At 31.2% G+C, this 19,870-nt stretch overlaps 1 long non-coding RNA gene across 3 annotated transcripts in view; it reads right to left on the bottom strand.

Moving 5' to 3' along the window:
- Positions 1 to 19,870, bottom strand: part of LOC105477019 (uncharacterized) — a 411,286-nt gene that overhangs the window by 303,012 nt on the left and 88,404 nt on the right. For 2 of the 3 annotated variants that reach the window (XR_011614691.1, XR_011614693.1), the window contains exon 3: positions 124 to 305. The exons of the other annotated variant lie outside the window; for it this stretch is intronic. This is a non-coding gene — a long non-coding RNA (uncharacterized lncRNA). The remainder of the gene's footprint in view (positions 1 to 123; positions 306 to 19,870) is intronic. 3 annotated transcript variants of the gene reach the window in all.

The raw sequence follows: 19,870 nt of genomic DNA, 5'->3' as shown, positions 1-19,870 counted from the left end.
CACAGGGCATGGCATTTACCTTTGTAAAGGGGTATTTACCACCACCTTTTCACGTTCACAGTCTATAAGTGTCCATTGCTTTCAATTCTGAACATTTTTGATGATTTCAGTCTTTTTAATTACCTGGTAAGGGTGTAGTGGTAACAATTCGACAACCAAAATGAGTGACCAAGGCAGGTGTCCCAATCAATTGAGGTTTATTGAGCCAGCTAGAAGGCTTGCCTGTGAAAAACACAAGTAACAGACACATCTGTGGCTATTGATTCCAAAGAGGTTCTCGAGAGGTTTTGTATTCATACATTTTCCTTGAAAAAAAAAAAGGAGGGACAGTGAGACAAATGGTTATATGCATGTGAGACTTTAGTTAATGCCCAGTAAATCTACATTTTACACAACATAAGATGAACATATGAAGAAAACGAACATCTCAGGGAGGGGTAAAGGAATGATCAATCTCATCTTGTCTTTGTTCTGTACCTGGGAAGATAAGTCAGTAACAGACATTATCAGTGTGAGTCTTATAAAAGGGCTGGTTTCTGTTTAGCCTTTAGAGAAGAAAGCCTAATTGTGGTTACTGAGGGAGGGGGTTTAAGGAGGCCTGTCTGACTTCCCAGATAGCTATGGCTGGGAGCTCAGATTCCAAGGTTTCTCTGGGGTCTCCCCAGTCAAGAGTGGATCTGTTTAGTCAGTTGGGAGCTTAGAATTTTATTTTTATTTCTCAAATTGTAGATTTATTATATATCTCCCTGATGGTTAATTAGATTACTAAGCATCTCACATGGTCATCATATTGGCCATTAGGATATCCTCTTCTGTGAAATGCTACACAAGTCCCAGTTTCCCTGTTGAATGTCTTATCTTTTCTATACTGATTTACAGGAGATCTATATATTTGTTTATTAAGTCTTGGTTAATAAACTGCGGTGAATATCTTTTTCTCCCCAAATCCTTAGTGATTACATCTTTTTGCCATCACTACAGTTTTTCATTTTCTAGAATGTTATATAATTGGAATTATACAATATGTATTCATTTTAGACTGACTTATTTAACTTGTCAATATGCATTTAAGGTTTATATGTCTTTACAGGACTCCGTATCTTGTTTTTAAATCATTGAATAATAATCCATAGTATGAGTTTTGGTTGTATCTAGTTTTGAGTGATTATACATAAACCTGCTATAAAGATCGACATGCAAGCTGTTGTGTGGCCATAAGTTTTCAAATGGTTTGGGTAAATATCTAGGAGTGTGACTGCTGGGTCGTATGGTAATACTATGTTCAGCTTTGTAAGAAACTGCCATACTTTCTTTTAAAATGACTACAACATTTTGCATTCCCACTGGCAATAATTGAAAGCACGTGTTTCTCCACATCTTCAACAGTCAATGGTATTTTCAGTTTTGGGATTTTAAGCAATCTAATAAATGTGTGAAAATATTGTCAGAAGTATTATTTTTAATATTGTCTCCCATGTAGCAAACTTGTTAAATTCAATGTTCATTTTTTTAGATTTCTATTTTATATGTTAGAAATATCTATTTTTAACTATGTTATTTTAAAAACAAACATGAGGTTTCTGAAGCTGGAGTTAGATTTATTCCTTGTAGTAGTGATTTAATCAGTGCTCCACGCACCATTCTCTCTCTTCAAAACAATCCAGTGAGAGTTTGATGGTTAGTACTAGGTATATGAAAACTGGGTTTCTTTACTATCAGTGATATAAAAATACAAACCTGAGAGTTTATATAGAAATTCTGATACTTCTGCATATCTTTTCTTTTGCCAGAGGGGGAGAAATCTAATTTCCCAAACATAGTAAGTAAATCCTCTCTTGAAAAGAAAGGGAAGATCTCTAGTTTACAGCTCTTTAGAATGTAAATGAATTACTCTGTTTCATCTTCCTTTGAAGTGTAAACACATACCATTGGGTAGATAAATCTGTGTCTCTATTTAATAGTCTCTAATCACTCTTTAATTCCCCAATCTTGTCTTTTAAACCAGACTAGATTTCTTTGCTTAAAACATCTTAACTATGCAGAAACATGAAAAATATTTATATATTTTTTTATACTATTAGTAGGTCAACTTTGCGTTTTCTATACACACAATTATATCATTATTTTATGTTTTTCTCCTACCCAAACGGACTGGCTAGGGCATCTAGTTCAATGTTGAATATATTTGGTGATAGTAAGCCATTACTAGATCTTTCTGTTTTCAGGTGAAAATCTTCAAATTTTTATTGTTAAGTAATGTAGTGTTAGAGGTGATATTTTTTCACAAAAATAATTTATCAGAAGTTTCTTTTGATTTCTAGTTTATTATAAGTTTTTTACTTAAATGGATGTTAAATACTACAAAATTCTTTTCTGTGTAGGAAATAACTTAGTTTTTGTCTTTAATGTAGTGTATTACTTTAACTGATTTTTCAAATATAGAATCACTTATTGACTGAACAACTGTTATCATAACTGTATTTGAATAATGTTAGAGATACAATATGCTAATATTTTGTTTAGAAATATTCATCTGTATTCATAAAAATGTCCTCTAATTTTTCATTTTTATGAAGTGTTTTTTCTGCTTGGTAACTTTACAAAATTTAGCAGCCTGGGATTTTTCTGTGAGTAAATATAAATCAATATTTTACTTACTAAAATAGAGACATAGAAATATTTGGCTTAAAAATTCTTCCATGTCAATTTTGTAATTTTTCTAGAGATTTATTGATTTCATCTAAATGATAATAGTTATTAACATACATTTTATAATATACTCATACAGAGACTCAGTATTTGTAAAATGTATAGTAATGTGCAATTTACTATTTTTTTCCTGCTACTATGCTTCACTTATTCTTTCTTTTTTGGCTTCCCCTATTATTTGTAATGATAGCTTTCAGATTATATAGTTTTTGTTAAATATTGCCTTAGAGTTGTCATTCTTATTAGTCTTTTCAAATAGCCAAATTTGCCATTTTTCTATTTTCTATTTATTATTAATGTCTGCTGTTATAACATTTATTAATCTTTTAAATGTTTTGAGTTAAATTTGCTTTCATTCTGCTTCATTATTAGTTAATATTCAGCATTTTCCTAACGAAGTTCCCTTATTATTTAGCAATGAGATGACTTTATATATTCCAGATAAAAGCTCTTTGTTAGATTTAAGTATTACAGTTTTTGCATTGCATTTTTATTTTTTTACACCGTCTCTATTTTTTTGTATTTAAATCAGGTTTAATGAGATATAAATCACATAAATAACCATTTGTAAGTTTAATTAGTTTCAACAAACATATACAGTCATGTAGCTACCTCTTCAATCTAGACGCAGATTATTACCACTACAGCAGAAAGTTCCCTAAAGCCTCTTTGCTATGAAACACTTTCAGCATCCTGGTCCTGATCTTTTTCCTTATAATTTTACATTTTTAAAGAATGTTAATATTGGAAATTATAATTTATGTAGGCTTGCTTTCTTCTACCATTTTTAACTTAATGTAATATTTATAATAATATGTATTCATAATTATTTATTATAGTTTCATTTTCTTTTATTCAATAAAAAATTCCAGTGTATTGACTTATCACAAATTATTTCACCACTCTTTAATTGATAGAAATTTTAGTTGCCTCTAATTTGAGGCTATTAAGCAGAAAGCTGCTATAGACACCATTTGATCCTGATATGCTCTACATTTCTTTCTGACAAGAAGTAGATTAGACATACTACCAATTTAGATCATTTTAATCTATTCAGAGATTAAAACATTTAAAAGCATAATTTCTGTCAGAATATGGTATTGTTTATTTCTTCCCATGGTGATATCTTAAATGTTTCGAGTGTTCACCAGGGCCCTTCAAGTTTAGTAAATCTGAAATCCGTTATTACCCCTAGTTCTTTCATTCTGATAAAAAAGAAAAGTCTGATCAGTTTCTCTGCTTCTCAGTGGTTGGGAACATTAAATGACACATAGGTCTGCTCATTTGATTTCTCTTCTCTTAGATATTTAACCATATAAATTCTTACTACCTTGTTAGCTGTGCGGTATTTATAGATTATTGTTAATATCAGCAGAAAGATTGATCTGAAACTGACTCACCAATAATTACCAGAAAGAGAATCTAAGAATACTTTAAAAACAAAACACAAGAAATAAAGGTATTTCTATAATTAGCAAAGGTATTATTTATAGTTTAATGTCACTATGAGGATATTCTAATTATAACAGTTTGCAAAATACAGCTTCAATTATTATTGTTCAAAAGTAATGTTTAGAACAATGAAAACTTATGTTACATTTATATACCAAATATCTGATTTTTACTTTTCTTTGAAATTTATATCATTAATTAGATAATGAAAAGGTGTGAATCAGAGGGAAGTAGATAATTAAATAATATATTAGAGGTAGAATTTCAAGTCATTTTGATACTACTGAAAAGATAATCAACTAATAAATTATTAATAATTTACTTCTGTTTATTTGTGATATTAGTTTTTTGAAACTACTGTAAGAAAGTTGATGGCTTCACACAACATAAATTTATTTTCTCACAGTCCTTGAGACTAGAGATCTAAAATCAATTTTATTGGATAAAGAATAAAGTGACACCAGGGCTGCATTCCTTCTGGAGGCTCTTGGGAGAATTACTTCCTACTTCTTTAAGCTTGTAGTTGCTACCATTATTCCTTGACTTGTGACCACATCATTCCAACATTTTCTTCTTGAATAAATTACGTTTTATATGTGTCAAGTCTTTCTATGCCCCCATCTTCTAAAGGTACATGTGATTGCATTTAGGTACTACCAAGATGATCAAAGTCACTCTTCCTATTTGCCGATCTTTATTTTAAGCACATCTGCAAAACAAAACCTAAAATTAATGGTAGGAACAAATATAAAAATTAGGGCAGACCTAATAAAATAGACACTTTTAAAAAAATGAAAATAATCAGTGAAATGAAAGGATTATTTTCTGAAAAGATTTAAAAAAAGATAAACCTCTTGCTAGACTCATCAAGAAAAAAATGAGAGAAGACCCAAATAAACGAAATCAGAAATGAGAAGGGAGACATTACAACTAATACCACACACACAAAAAAATACAAAATATACTCAGAGACTATTAGGAACAACTGTATACACACACACACACACACAGGAAAAACTGAGAGAAAATAAAATAAATTCCTGGACACATACAACCTATCAAGATTGAATCAGAGAGAAATAGAAAACCTCAAGAGACCAATAACAAATAATAATAAGTCTCTAAACAAAAGTTCAATACTGGATAGCTGCACTGGAGAATTCTACCAAACTTTCAAAGAACAAGCACCAATTCTCCTCAAATCATGCCAAAAAAATGTAAGGGAAGGAAATCCTCACTCTCTCATTCCCAGAGGCCAGCATTACTCTGATACCAATACCAGACAAGAATGCAACAAAAACTAAAACTACAGCCAGATTTCCTTGATACAAATAGACGTAAATATCCTCAAAAAAAAAAAAAAAAAAAACTAACAAACTGAATCCAATACCAAAATTATAACACTACTAGATGAAAACATAGAAAAAGCACTGCATAGCATTGGTCTAGGAAAATATTTTATGGCTAAGGCATCGAAAGCACAGACAGCAAAAATGAAAGTAGACAGATGGGACTACATCGCCCTAAAAGCTTTTGTACAGCTAAGGAAACAATCAACAGAGCAAAGAAACAAACTGCCTAATGGGAAAAAATATTTGTAACCGATTTACTTAACAAGAGGCTATTATTCAGAATATAGAAAGAACTCAAATAACTCAGTAGCATGTCACCAAGTTATTTTGTGATACCAAAGTACTTTATTCTAAAGTTTTTATAGAAAGGTAAAAATCCAGAAGAGTCAAACACAATATTGAAGGAGACGAGCAAATTGTAATACCAACATTACCCAACATCAAGTCATGTTATAAAGCTACAATAATCAAGACAGTGATTTATTGGCAAAAGAGTAGACATAAGGATCAAAGGAACAGAATAGAGAGCCCAGAAATAGCTTCATATAAATATACTCAAAATAGACTATGGAATTAAATGTAAAAGGCAAAACTATAAAACTCCTAAAAATACTATTGGAGAAAATAGTCTAAATTACTTGAGGCTTGGCAATGACTTTTTACATGCCACACAAAAGGCACCATCCATGAAAAAGTGACAGGTTGGAATTAATTAAAATTAAAAATTTCTGCTCTGTGAATTACACTGTCAAAACAATGAATAGACAAGACACAGATTGAAAGAAAATATTTGCAAAAGACATAGCTAATAAATGACTGTCATGTAAAATATACAAAGAACTTTTAAAACTCAACAATAAGAATACAAATAACTTGATTAAATGATGAACTTAGCAGATGCCTAAATAAAGAAGATATATAGGTGCGAAACAAGCAGGTGAAAAGATGCTCCACATTATGTCGTCAGGAAAACGCAAATTAAAACAGCAATGAGATATAACTACACACCTATTAATTTTAAGTGACTTGTGAGAACCTGGTTTTATAATTAACACGCTAAAATTGATATTTAGTTGGAATTCCACCTAATGTTCTCAAATAGGTAGACAGAAATACAAGTTTGTGTTTAAGAGGAGAGAGCTGCTATGCAGACCCACATTTGTTAGATAGCATAACAGTTTGAAGTCTGGTTTCATCTCTTACTACATATATGTAAAACCTTGTGAAAATGACTCTCTTTGAGTATAAATTTTTACTTTACAATAATAGATTATAAATGATATCTACTTCAAGAGTTTTTCATAAAGAACAAATATTTGCCATGTAGACCAGGAACTTATTTAGAATTAAAGAGCAATAAATATTAGTTCTTTATGTCATGCTGATAATGACGTTGATAATTATAATGTACTACACGTTTCACTTTTACTAAGAATGAAAAATTTACATCAAAATTAGCAGTAAAGTTCCCATGAAAGGAAAAAAGCCTTGTAATATTTGATATTTTCTAATTATATCAATAATATTGACATTATATCTATCTTATATGAATCTATAGCTACTCTATTGCTTGTAAAGCATTTTTGGATCACCAGGGAGGCAATTTTAATGTTAAAAGTGTAACTATTTGTAATTATAAAATGCATTTTGTATATTACATTATTTTATTATTCATTTCTGTCCCTTATTTGTTTCTTCTTTTTTGTTGATATACAGGATCTTTTTATTTAAATCTGCTTTCTTCCTAATATGCATATATGCATATATAATATTTTAATATTATGAAAATATTTGGTCTTAGTTTCTATTAATAGTAGTTGTTTTCAATCTAAAGATACTCCATTTTACTTATTTTTACACAAAAATTTCACCAGAAATAACTGTTAATATTAAAAACATAGATTTTATCTATTTAGATGATCATCTTTAATTTCATAATGCATCAGTTACATTGAATTTTTCTAGTGTTGAAAATGTATTATACTCATTCTGCATTCTACTGAGGCTTGAGGTATCACTTATTTTTGTGTCTTATTTTTGCATACATTTTTATGACATAATATTTTCTTTGTATAAATTTTGTCTAGAAATGGTGCCAATGTTGTTTGACTTTTTCCATCATTTAACATTTGTTTTGAGAAAGGCTTGTTTGATAATCTACCTTTACTTTGTAAATATATTTTCTTAGAAAATACATTTTGTGCAGAATATAACCTTTCTAGTAAAATATGTCATAATATTCTCACATATTTTTAAAAGATATTTTCTGCATCTGTGATTATATTCATCTTCTCATTCCTTATGGACTTCTCCACCTCCTCCTCAAGTCTCTTCTCTTCCTCTTCCCCTCTTCCTCCTCTTCTGATTCTCCTCTTCTTTCAACTTTTCCTTCTCCTGTTCCTCCCCTGCTCCTCTTTTCCACTTTTTCCTTCACTCTCCTTTCCCCTGCTCTTCCTTCTACTTCAACTCCTCCTCCTTGTTCTCTCCTTTTCCTCATCTTTTTCTTGCTGTTTTTCTACCACTTATTCTTCTAACTTCTCCCCTTTCTTCTCCTTCTCTGATTGCTTCTCTTCATCCTCCTTCTTAAATAAATAACTTCCCTTCATGTTTTAGGAAAATTTACTGTCCTTGCCGGGTCACCCCCTTCCACTCAGACCCAATACCCAGTCCTTTTTTTCAGATATTTTATCAGAACTTCTACTTTGCTGGTCAGTATTCCTGATTTTCATTTGGAGGGCAGATGTTGGAGTTTATTGTTTCAAAAAAAATAGGCTTATGGTAGTTATTCTCCACTTAGTGGTTTACCCATGACTCCTTTAGTTCCCAGCATCTACTATTGTTTTATTGAAGGGAGTTATCATGTTTGAAAACACTGTGTGGTTTTTTTGTTTGTTTGTTTTTTAATATGGTATTTGGCTATAGAGTAGACCATTCATTTGTTATTGGGTTTTGATGGTAGTCTCTCTTCCTCCACCTCTTTATTTGGTTTTCTGGACATTTCTTATCATGCTGTCTGATAGTAGACTTCAGCCTAAATTTCAAGAGTTGCAATACATTTTTATTATACATCATTGTATCTATTTCCTATATTATTACAACTTGTTTTGTATGTGTCTTCCATATTGAACCAGAATTTATAATTACTTTTATAAAATACTGAAAATGTTAAAATTATTCATGTATATTAAACATGTTATATTTAGTTAATACCTAATCAATACATATTCTCTCTCTATCATTATTTTACTCTAATTTTAAATTTACATAATATAATTGACTCTTTATCCAATAACAACTTTTACTGTATTTAATCAGGTATTTTACAAAATTCAAATATATAAAAGAATAAATGATGTGAGTCAATTTTCAGTAAATTCTAAAGATATAAATGTATCATGTTAGATAATTTGGAATTAAAATAACGTGTAATTGATTTATTTATTTCACTTTGATTTGACAACAAATAACACATTTTAATAAATACTAAAATTAATTAATGATCTAACTATATTTGACTAATAAAAAGAGGTTGAAGGAATATTTAAACACATATGGCAGATCATTAAGGACTAATACAATTAATTAAATAAGCTAGAGTGTTTGAATTTTATATATTCTCAAACAATAGAATTTTTACATTTAATTCTCTAAACATTTAGGGAAGCTCTGTATGTAAGTAAATAATTACTAGCAAAGATTAAATTCTTGCCCTGTGATTTGGGATATATTCAACTACATAAGATCAATAAGTACTGTAGAATATTTAAGCAAAAGGAAGTAGAACATTTAAGTGTAAAATAATAACATTTCACAGTCCATGCGTACATATTATTTAACTCCCACTTAAAAGTGAGAACAAGCAGTATTTGTTTTTCTGTGACTCAGTTGTTTCACTTAACAGTTCCATCCATGCTGCTGCAAAGACATGATTTCATTCTTAATGCCTAAATAGTATTCCATTGTATGTATGTTATATCAGCCTGTTCTCATGCTGTGAATAAAGATATACCCAAGACTAGGTAGTTTATATAGGAATGAGGTTTAATTGACTCACAGTTCCACGTGGCTGGAGAGGCCTCACAATCATGATGGAAAGCAAAAGAGGAGTAAAGTCACATCTTACATGGCGGCAAGCAAGAGAGCATGTGCAGGGGAATTCCTCTTATAAAACAATCAGCTCTTGTGAGATGTATTCACTATTGTGAAAACAGCATGGGAAAGACCCACCCTTATGAGTCAATTACCCCCCACCAGGTCCTTCCAAAGACACATGGGACTGAGGGTTTTCTCAGGTACTCAATGGCCATTCGGAGTGTCTCTGAGAAAATCTTCATCCAATAATTTTTTTCCAAAGGATAATCTGCATTTTCCTTACATAAACATATTCCTTTAATGTGATTCTATTAACTTTAATGCTTTTTCAGTTTACATTTTTCCTAATAAATATAAAGGTTCAACTGTGAATATGGTATATCAGTCTGTTTTATGTTTTTTTCCATATAAAATACAGTAACATTTGGTAAATAAACTGTCATTTCCAATAGCTTTTCCCTAAACCCTTTATCACTTATCAATTTATCAGAGAAATATGGGTTCATTTAAAGCATTCTGAATGTATTTCTAAATCGGTTCCATGCTATTCTATCTTATGATATTCTAATATTTTAAAATATCTGCTAGGCTCAGTTGCCTCTCTGTACATTTCTGTTTCAGAGTATAATTTGCTTGCATATATATACTGTCATGTAAATCACAGAATGAATTTATAGATTTCCTTAAAAATAAAACCAAAAAGTGAATATTTTGATTAGGATTTATTGAATTGGTACACATTGGGTGTGGATTTAAATATTTTATATTATATTTTCCCATTGACAAAGATTGTAGATTTCGCTATTTATTCAAATATTGATTTATGTCATTACATGCATTCTACAATTTTACTTAAAGATTATATGAATTCTTTTAGTCTGATTACTATATTCTATAAACAATTTCTTTGAATAGTATTTTTCTATATTTAACTATTAAATTTACTGTTAATTTTTTAACATTTTATATCCACCAATCACATTAAATTCTATTAATTCTGAAAATGTGTTTATGTCTTTGACATTTCTATGTTGGTGGTCCTGTTATCTGCAGATATTGGTATTTTGATTCCTTGTCTTCTAATTCCTCCATCATTTATTTAACTTATATTATTATCTGGGGCATTTAAGCATATGTTTTCTTCAAGCTTCCCCTCTGATAAAATAAAACCTCAGCCAAATTAAATTTAAAATTGTTTAATTGAGCAATGAATGATTCATGAATAGGGCAGCCTCTAGAGCCAAAGTATGCTCAGAGACTCCAATGCAGTGACATGGTGGAAGAAGATTTATGGACAGAAAAAGGAAAGTCACCAGGTGTGGTGGCTTACACCTGTAATCCCAGCACTTTGGGAGGCCAAGGTGAGCGGATCACAAAGTCAAGAGATCAAGACAATCCTGGCCAACATGGTGAAACCCCATTTCTAATAAAAATACAAAAATTAGCTGGGCGTGGTGGCAGGCACCTGTAGTCCCAGCTAGCTGGGAGGCTGAGGCAGGAGAATCGCTTCAATGTGGGAGGCGGAGGTTGCAGTGAGCCAAGATCGTGCTACTGCACTCCTGTCTGGCAACAGAGCGAGACTCCGTCTCGAAAAAGGAAATTGAAATACAGAAAACCTTAGGAAGTGAGATACAGAAACAGCTGGAATGGTTATAGCTAGGTGTTTGCCTTATATGAACACTGTTTGTACAGTTGGCTAAATTGATTGTCCAAACTCAGTGATTGACACAAGTGTAGGCTAAGCTCTGTTTACATCTCCAGTTGTTATAATTCACAATACACAGAGAAACTTTTAGGCCAAATTTAAAATATGTAAGGAAGCAGCATTAGGCTAAACTTGATTAACATTTCTTACAAGTTTTCACAGAGAAAAATTATCCAGCATTCTGTCTAGAAAAATAAACATACAACAGACACAAGCAAACATGAATGAACAGCTGGGATTATCAATTTTCAGTATATGTAATTACAGATAATTCCTCTATTCTCTGTAAATGAGTACATCTGATACATCACTATTTAAACTATTATTGCTATTTTAATCTTTGGTTTACCCACCATCTCCTCTTCAGAGGTATTGGTTATCATCTAATTTCTGAGACATGTTTGAAGTTCTTTCAAGTATGTCATTTACTTCTTGACTTCCTTCATTGACAGTTAGGATTTTAGGTTTAGCTGGTTGTGGTGCCTCATGCCTGTAATCCCAGCACTTTGAGAGTCCTAGACAGATGGATCACTTGAGGTCAGGAGTTTGAGACCAGCCTGGCCAACATGGTGAAACCTTGTCTCTATAAAAATACAGAAACAGCCGAGCATGGTGGTGGGCACCTGTAATCCCAGCTACTTGGGAGGCTGAGGCAGGAGAAATCGCTTGAACCCAGAGGTGAAGGTTGCAGTGAGCCGAGATCGCATCACTGGACTCTAGCCTGGGTGACAGAGACCATGTATCCAAAAAAAAAAAAAAAAGGCTTAATTGAAATGCTTAGATATTTGCTACTTGCCTTTCTGCTTAAAACTTCAAAACATGTTTACTATCTTCTTCTATTCCATGTTTTACCATTTAATCATTTGTAATATAATAAAGGTAACTTCTTTTCCATTCACTATTTATAATAGAAATTACTAGATCTCTTGGTCTTATTTTATCCTACATGATTCTATCATTAATTAAGCAGACAAATGATTACAGAGACTCCACATATCACCTATGGAAATTATGGTGCAGCCCTCGAAGTGGAGATTGCATGTAATTACAGAGTAGCTCTTTTCAGTTTATAAACAAATTAAAGCTAAGGGTCAATAATACTATTTACTTTTGGATTATCAAAGCTCTATACCCCTAGCTTAGTGTTATTAAGAGGATCTCAAAATTCCCTCAAATTCTGACTAAAATAAAATACCCTAAAATTACTAGTTTTATAAAACATTGTTAGACCCTAAAATTATTATTGTTAGAAAACATTTTTAGAAGTGAATAAATAATCACTTTATTAATTACAAAAACACATTTGACTCTTCGTATTAGCGGATACAAAAAATGTGATTTCTAATTCAATGTTTATTCTTAAAACTTGTTATAATACTTTTAGGTATAAAAGTAACATATGTTCACTTTAACAAATTAACAAAAGTAAAAATATATAATATGAATAAATAATGAATTTCCTTCACATGTCACCTTGCCTTGACTAGCTAGCGTTTACGACATGTTGTGCATTTTTCACAGCCTTTTTTGTGCCATCTAAACATATGGAAATGTGTACTCTGAGCAAATATAAAAACAGATATAAGGCCCGGCGCGGTGGCTCGTGGCTGTAATCCCAGCACTTTGGTAGGCGAATTATTTGAGGTCAGGAGTTTGAGACCAGGCTGGCTGACATGGTGAAACCCTGTCTCTACTAAAAACACACAAAAAATGAGCTGGATATGGTGGTATGCGCATTAATCCTAGGTACTCGGGAGACTGAAGCATGAGAATAGCCTGAACCCAGGAGGTGGAGGTTGCAGTGAGCTGAGATGGTGCCACTGCCCTCTAGCCTGGGTGACAGAGTGAGACCTTGCCTCCAAAAAAAAAAAAAGAAAAGAAAAATAAGATATAAAATATAATGTAAATATCTGTATATAAAATATAATGCAAATATTTCCTATGTGTACTTTGTTCATAAATACACAAAAATTTTTTAAAAAGCAGAAAGGTGATAAATCATGTTGATGGAGACTGGCTTTGTAATTTAGTTGTGCTGTTCATTTTTTCTAGTAATACTCAGAATGCCTCTTTTGATGCCTTTAAAACCAGTGTTTTAAGGCTGAGTTTGATCTAATGTAATATTCTTATGGAAAAATATATAGGCTTATAGACTACTAATTTGAAAATTAGGAAATAAACATCTTTACATAACTTTATATTTTTCATTTCTTTGAGAACTCTTTTTAAAATTGTTTTAAAATTTTTAACTCATCTAATATGTCAGCTGAAATTTTACTTTATTGTCTTAAGTTTCCAGTTAGTAATATCTCCATACCACATGTCTTGCAATTGAGCAATTTGTTGTTTAACTCATATATTTAGGATTGAATAATTTGCTATAGTTGCTGATTAGAAGTGCCAGCCTTGCCTGCAATTTGTTTAAATTGGAATTATCTAATCTTTTGGGAATAGATGTGCTGTTTAGTTTTCCTGCTTTGCTTAACAAATTTGATTTATGTGATTTTTTTCCCTGTGACTTGCCATATACTTTACTGGAAAAAAAATGCACAGAAACACCGGGAGGAAGTTTTCTGTAGTTTACTAAGAGATTCTGAAACTAATTTACACTGTCACCAGTAGTCATTGGAACATATAAAAGAGTGACAATACAATTGTATATTTTAAAATAGCAAGCACCTCTTTAATACAAAGCAAATGCTTCTTTTATTCCCCAGAGAAAAATAAAGTATGTTTCTATCCAAGGTGATATAACAAATTACTGGCAACTATTGACATTAGTTTTGCAAACAAACAATTCAACTTTTATATAGTCTTCAAGTTAGAGTAGCATATTTAAGTGATATCATTAATAGGAGTTTGTACATTAAGCATATCTATCACAAAGAACAGTGCTCTCAATTATATATCTATTATGTTTTTAATGGAGATCTACTTCCTGAAATGGAAGTGGGTATCTAGGTTTATTTAATTTATTTTCTAAACACACAAAGATATTTCTTTTTTAAAATAAGATTAAAATTTGTTCCCAGAAAACAGCAGTCATGGTTCAGATTTGCCAATAAAGTGACTGAATCAAAGTTGACTTTATATGGAAAATATAACGATTTTAATGTTATTATTGCAGACGAAATTAATGGTTGATTGCCACTAATATTTCCTGTAATTTACTAGGTTATATCAAAGAGGAAATCACTTACCTGAGATAATTTCTACATAGAAGGTTTTGGGGAAAGACTTTACTCCCTGAAACTTAATAGCAGGTATATAATAACAGCAACAAAATTATATGTAATAATATAGCCATTGAAAGACAATAGTAATTTGTTATTTAAGTTTAATATCCTGACTCTTTAACTTACTTGTATTGCTGTAGTAGTGTGGTTTTATATATAACAAGAATTTCTCAATTATTACAGAATACTTGATTTTGATTCAGAAGTAAAATACTCTGTGTGTTCTAATGAGATTTAAGGCATTTTACTATAGTCCATCTATTCAGAACAAATGAGCACATTTATATGAGAAAGTCGTACTAAAAATTTATTAATGATAGTAGGTATAGATAGTAATGAGTATTATTTCTTCTGCAAACCTACTCAAGGAAGAGAATGCTGATGAAAACACATACAGGAAGAAATAATTACATGCTTGTATGTACATTTAGAGATGCTTAGAAAAAGGTGATTAAGGGATTATAAACAAAAACTCAGTAATACAGACCCTATCTAACTCATAATAAAATTTATTTCCATCCAGAGTATTAGTGTCCTTGTTTGGTCACATTTCTAGCCATTCAGCTCATCATACCTTTTTTTTTTTTCCCAGAGAGTTTTGTATAATTGATCCCAAAATCTCTTGTGCTCCCTCAAATTCAAAACATACAGGCTACTCTTGAAATCTGGAAAATACACACACATACACACACACACTCTCTCTCCCTCTCTCTCTTTAGGTAGTGTAATCTATTGAGAGCAGATGAGTGCTAAAAAAAAAGCACTTCTATCTGAGGACTTCTAGGACTTGCATTGTTATGGCTAATTGAAATTACACTGTACATAATACAATTGAATACAAGTATGATTACCCCTAAAAAATATGTCCCCTCTGTTCTCACTATCCTGAATTCCGATTCTTTTTCATTTCATTCCCAATGATTGTATTTGATACTTGAAAACACTGCTACAATGTTAACAAAGCCTAATGACTTCCACATATTCATGCAAACACTAACACAAACTGTTTTTTTCCAGAGATAAAATGCTGACACTTCTTTTGTAATCTTAGTGCTGGGAGTTCTTCCTCTCAATGGTGTGAATCTGAGGCCTCCTTATCCGCTGCACTTTTAGACCACTACTCTTCCGCCTTCATGTAAAGCCATTACGTCTTTAAGTAATTCAACTTTATCACCCTCTGTATATACATACTAACCCCTAGAAACTGCTTCCATCAAAATCTTTAATAACGGACTGAAAGTGTTATTTTCTAACTCCAAATCATTCCATTAATATAAAAGTATCAGTAAAGATAAGAGTTAAAAACTTGAATCTTTAATTTTTTTATTTTTTTTTTACAGCAAGATCATTTATTACATAATTTCATTACCCTCTCCTGTGCCTTGTCAGCAGCAGGTAGCTGCTTTATTGCCGAAATTACTTATTCAGTCATCCCACTTTTTAATAGCAGCTTTCTATATTTCGGCTTATTCTTGCAAGTACTCTCAACAATAATGAGACACAACAAATGCATACAGCATTTCTTAGATCGTAGCCATTATTCTAAGTGTTTTATAATACTTATATTTAATTCTCAAATCATAATGATTAGATAAATCTTATTACAGACACTTTGAAGTCGAAGAAACTGAGGCCCAGGAGATTAATCACTTGTCCAAGGTTACCGTATTTATAAGGTATAGAGCTGAATTCCAACGAATGCAGCATAGCTGAGTATTTATGCTCTCTAGTACTATAATAAAAAATTCAAGTCTTTAACTATGTTTTTCACCTTCTCAATTCTTAATAATTATTTGACCATTATCTTTGCACTTATACTTGTACCAATATATTTCCATTAGAAATTTGGCAAAATTTGAACACAGGATTAATCAAACTGTTTTTTCTTTCCCAGCATGCACCAGGTTGGAAGTGTTTCTTAGAAAAATTACAGAATCACACAACATTACACAACCAATACTTCCCTCAACATGTCACAGTAGTCCTCCTGTCTTCCTCACCATGCTCTTTCTCCTATTTTTCCAGAGTCTACATAAAGCAAACTCTACTCTCTTCATAACTTTTCTTTCTTTCCTTCTTTGTTCTCGTCTAATTTACTTATTTATTACTTGAAAGAAAATTTAGAAGGCATCTGTGAATTCTCTTAATTTCCTAAACTTCCCTATAAAAGTAAGTATATTTGCAACTCTTCTTTTGTCTTTTGCTCTTATTTCAACAAAATTTGAAATGATTTCTGTCTCTCATACTTTAAATATTTTAAAGATTTGATGGTGAGTTTAATTTTCTTTTTTGTTCATGACAGGAAAACAAACTAATTACCCGTCAGGTAACATACACTAAAATCTATAAGATATTAGCAAAATATTATATTATGCTGATGCACTGATGCTGTAAACTATATAGAGACATAAAATTAGATTAACAAATGGTAGGTAAGTATGCTTTATAATTTATTTAATATATTCAATTATAACTAAAGGGAACACATTAACATTTTGTTAATCACTTGATTGCCACAATTTTTATTTCATAAACAAATTGATTTTTCATGTTTTATAGACCTTTTCATATGTTAAGAATGGTTATCTTTATGTCACATATTTTGTAAGCATTTTTCCCCAGCTTGCCTATGGTTTATGATGGTGTAAATACATACTAGTTGAAATAATAGGTTTGTGACCTATTACTTTTATTCATAACTTCATCTTCACCAAGAGTGTGGTAATTCATCTACTTTTACTAATTTTCTAAAATGGAGTTTAATTTATGGCATTATGTGAAATGAAATTTTGTTTTAATATTCTCATATATATCATTAATTAAAATGTTTATTTGTTGCTCTTTGTTTTCTTTTTAATTGAGATCACTTTCTATGTCCATGTAAAAACGATATTTCAAGCATATATATTCTATTCCATTAGCCTGTTTTTATATTTTTTTTTCTTTTTTTTCCAACATAGGGCAAGTTCTTCGTGATATATCTTTGTTTCTATTCAAATTTCAGCATAAGTAGTTTTTCAGAGTGGAGGCTACTGTAGATGAACTATGCAGGCCATAGCTGAGAAAGTTTTCTTCAAGCATAATGTTGCTATTTTCTCTTTAGTCATTAGTTTCATGTCATGGGTACAAGAATATGAATACTAATGGCCAAGCTATGATGACACTAACTGAAGCGCATTCCCAGAGCGGGAGCAGTATGTTACCACTTACTTCGTTATTCAATCTCTCTCTACAGGACCATGTTCTCTGTTGATCTTTGCCTTTGTTTCATGATGAAGCTGCCCTTAAATGTCTGGTTCTTTTTAACCTTCCATCATACATGAGATCAAGCATGATGGAGTTGATTGAGAGCCTGCTAAAGATGCCTGGGGCTCTTGACTAGTAGGCTTAGCTCCAGGATAATTGCGCTGGGAGACAGTCATTACTTTAAGTTCCCTAAATTACTGAACTCCACAAAAGTTTCCTAGACACTTTGTATTTCTCTAAAGTGAATCTTCCAGTTTTAGGGTGGGGATAGATTGGGGAGATGGATATTGCCTGACAAAGATATTCTACGGTGCATGTAAAATTCTATATAGAGACATTTCCTTACCATCCACCTTTGCTGCTCTAGCTTATTTTTGATATATTCTGTTCTGTTACTTCTCTAGATAAATTATTCTCTGCCTTGCTTTATTGCATAATACCCATTTGTTTTTCCCCATAAAGATGTCACATTGTATATACAACATGTAGCTTTATATTTACAATTCATATATATTTAAAATACATATGTATATATGTATACATTTTGGCTTATTTTCCACTGAAAATACTTTGCTAGTTGTCTTCATCATTATGATGTATATGCTTTGTCATTATGTATACTATAATGTATGGTAGTGATTAGACAGAAGCAAGAATAAATTTTACAGACAGTTTACAACCTTTAAATGAAGTATCATCCTTTACTAATTGCGTATTGGCTTTATTATCCCTGAACTCTGTATGTGTCTTATTTAAGTGACTGTTATTTATGAAAATCAAGAGAACAGTCAAAAGTTATATTTTTGTCGTTGGTTGTTTGGGATTTTTGTAACCTATTTCTCTCAAAAAACATGCTCTCCTTCTAGGATCCTAGATCATAAGTAGAATGACCCACTGGAGAGAAAATGTATGCTGTATAGAATGTTAACTATCCCTCCTTTTTTCTTAATAAATCTTTTCCAAGTAAACCACCTTCCATACATAGATCTCTTCAGTGCAAAGATGATTTCTTTATAATCACTTTTGTCTCACTACTTTGTGTGTGTATATGTGTGTGTGTGTGTGTTCATTTGTTGTTTGTTTATAAATGTTTCCCTTAGTTTTCACAAAACTAGATTTTAAAAGTGTCCATCTCTTCATTGTGTACTCAACTGGAGCATTATTTTAAATTTTGTGAGAAGAAGGCAGGATTTTGCAGAAGGCACAAGTATATCACATGGATTTGTAAACCTAATGGCAAGGGCTAGAGATAAATATAGTTTAACAAGTGGTTTTGAGAAAAATAAATGATGGCATTGCAAGAGTAAAAATAATTTACAAGTCATGAGGATTTACTGCACACAACTTGGAGTAAACTTAAACTTTAACACATTAAAATAGTTTCCCAAATTATAAGCACTTTGTTGGAAGAAAGTTAAAATTTCCTGAAATGATATGAAAGTTGTTAGTTTTAATGTGCTTAATTTGAAAACATGAATGCCCTATGGATTATATATTACAAATTTACCAAGTGTGAATATGTGTAGATATTAAATCAGAAAAAAGGGAAAATGGTTTATTCAGAGTGCTATTGTATTTATTAAAAGTTCATCTCACTTTTTGCTCTTTTATTTTTTGAGGGGCATGTAATTTCTTTTTCTGCATCTGGTTATCCTATACAAATAAGAAAGCTAAAATCAAAATAAAAATACGTTAAAGAATATATTAAGTATTCCCTTTTTATTTCACATTTAAGCCAGGGCAGACCTAAATGATACATCTTTGCTTATGGTAAAGAGAGAGTAGCAGCTATAACTTAATTAGCTTGCCCTTCTCACTAGCAGTCTGAAGTAGGGCACCACTAATTAATGTAGTATTCTTCTAGAGGGCTAAATAGCATTGTTCTAACATATTTAAATTTAAGTGGAAAGGATATGCCATGAACTCTAGAACTCTAATAACTTAAGAGGCTCAAATTTTCAAATTCAGCATCTTTTGAACATTCTAAATATATGTAAATGAAGATTTCCTAGTTTATGTAATACTCTATTTCCATAATAACTCAATTGTCTTCTTTAATGAATGAAATATATTCTCAT

Source organism: Macaca nemestrina, chromosome 16, assembly GCF_043159975.1.
Source record: "Macaca nemestrina isolate mMacNem1 chromosome 16, mMacNem.hap1, whole genome shotgun sequence".
Lineage (NCBI taxonomy): Eukaryota > Metazoa > Chordata > Mammalia > Primates > Cercopithecidae > Macaca > Macaca nemestrina.
This window is presented reverse-complemented; position numbering and strand designations above follow the sequence as displayed.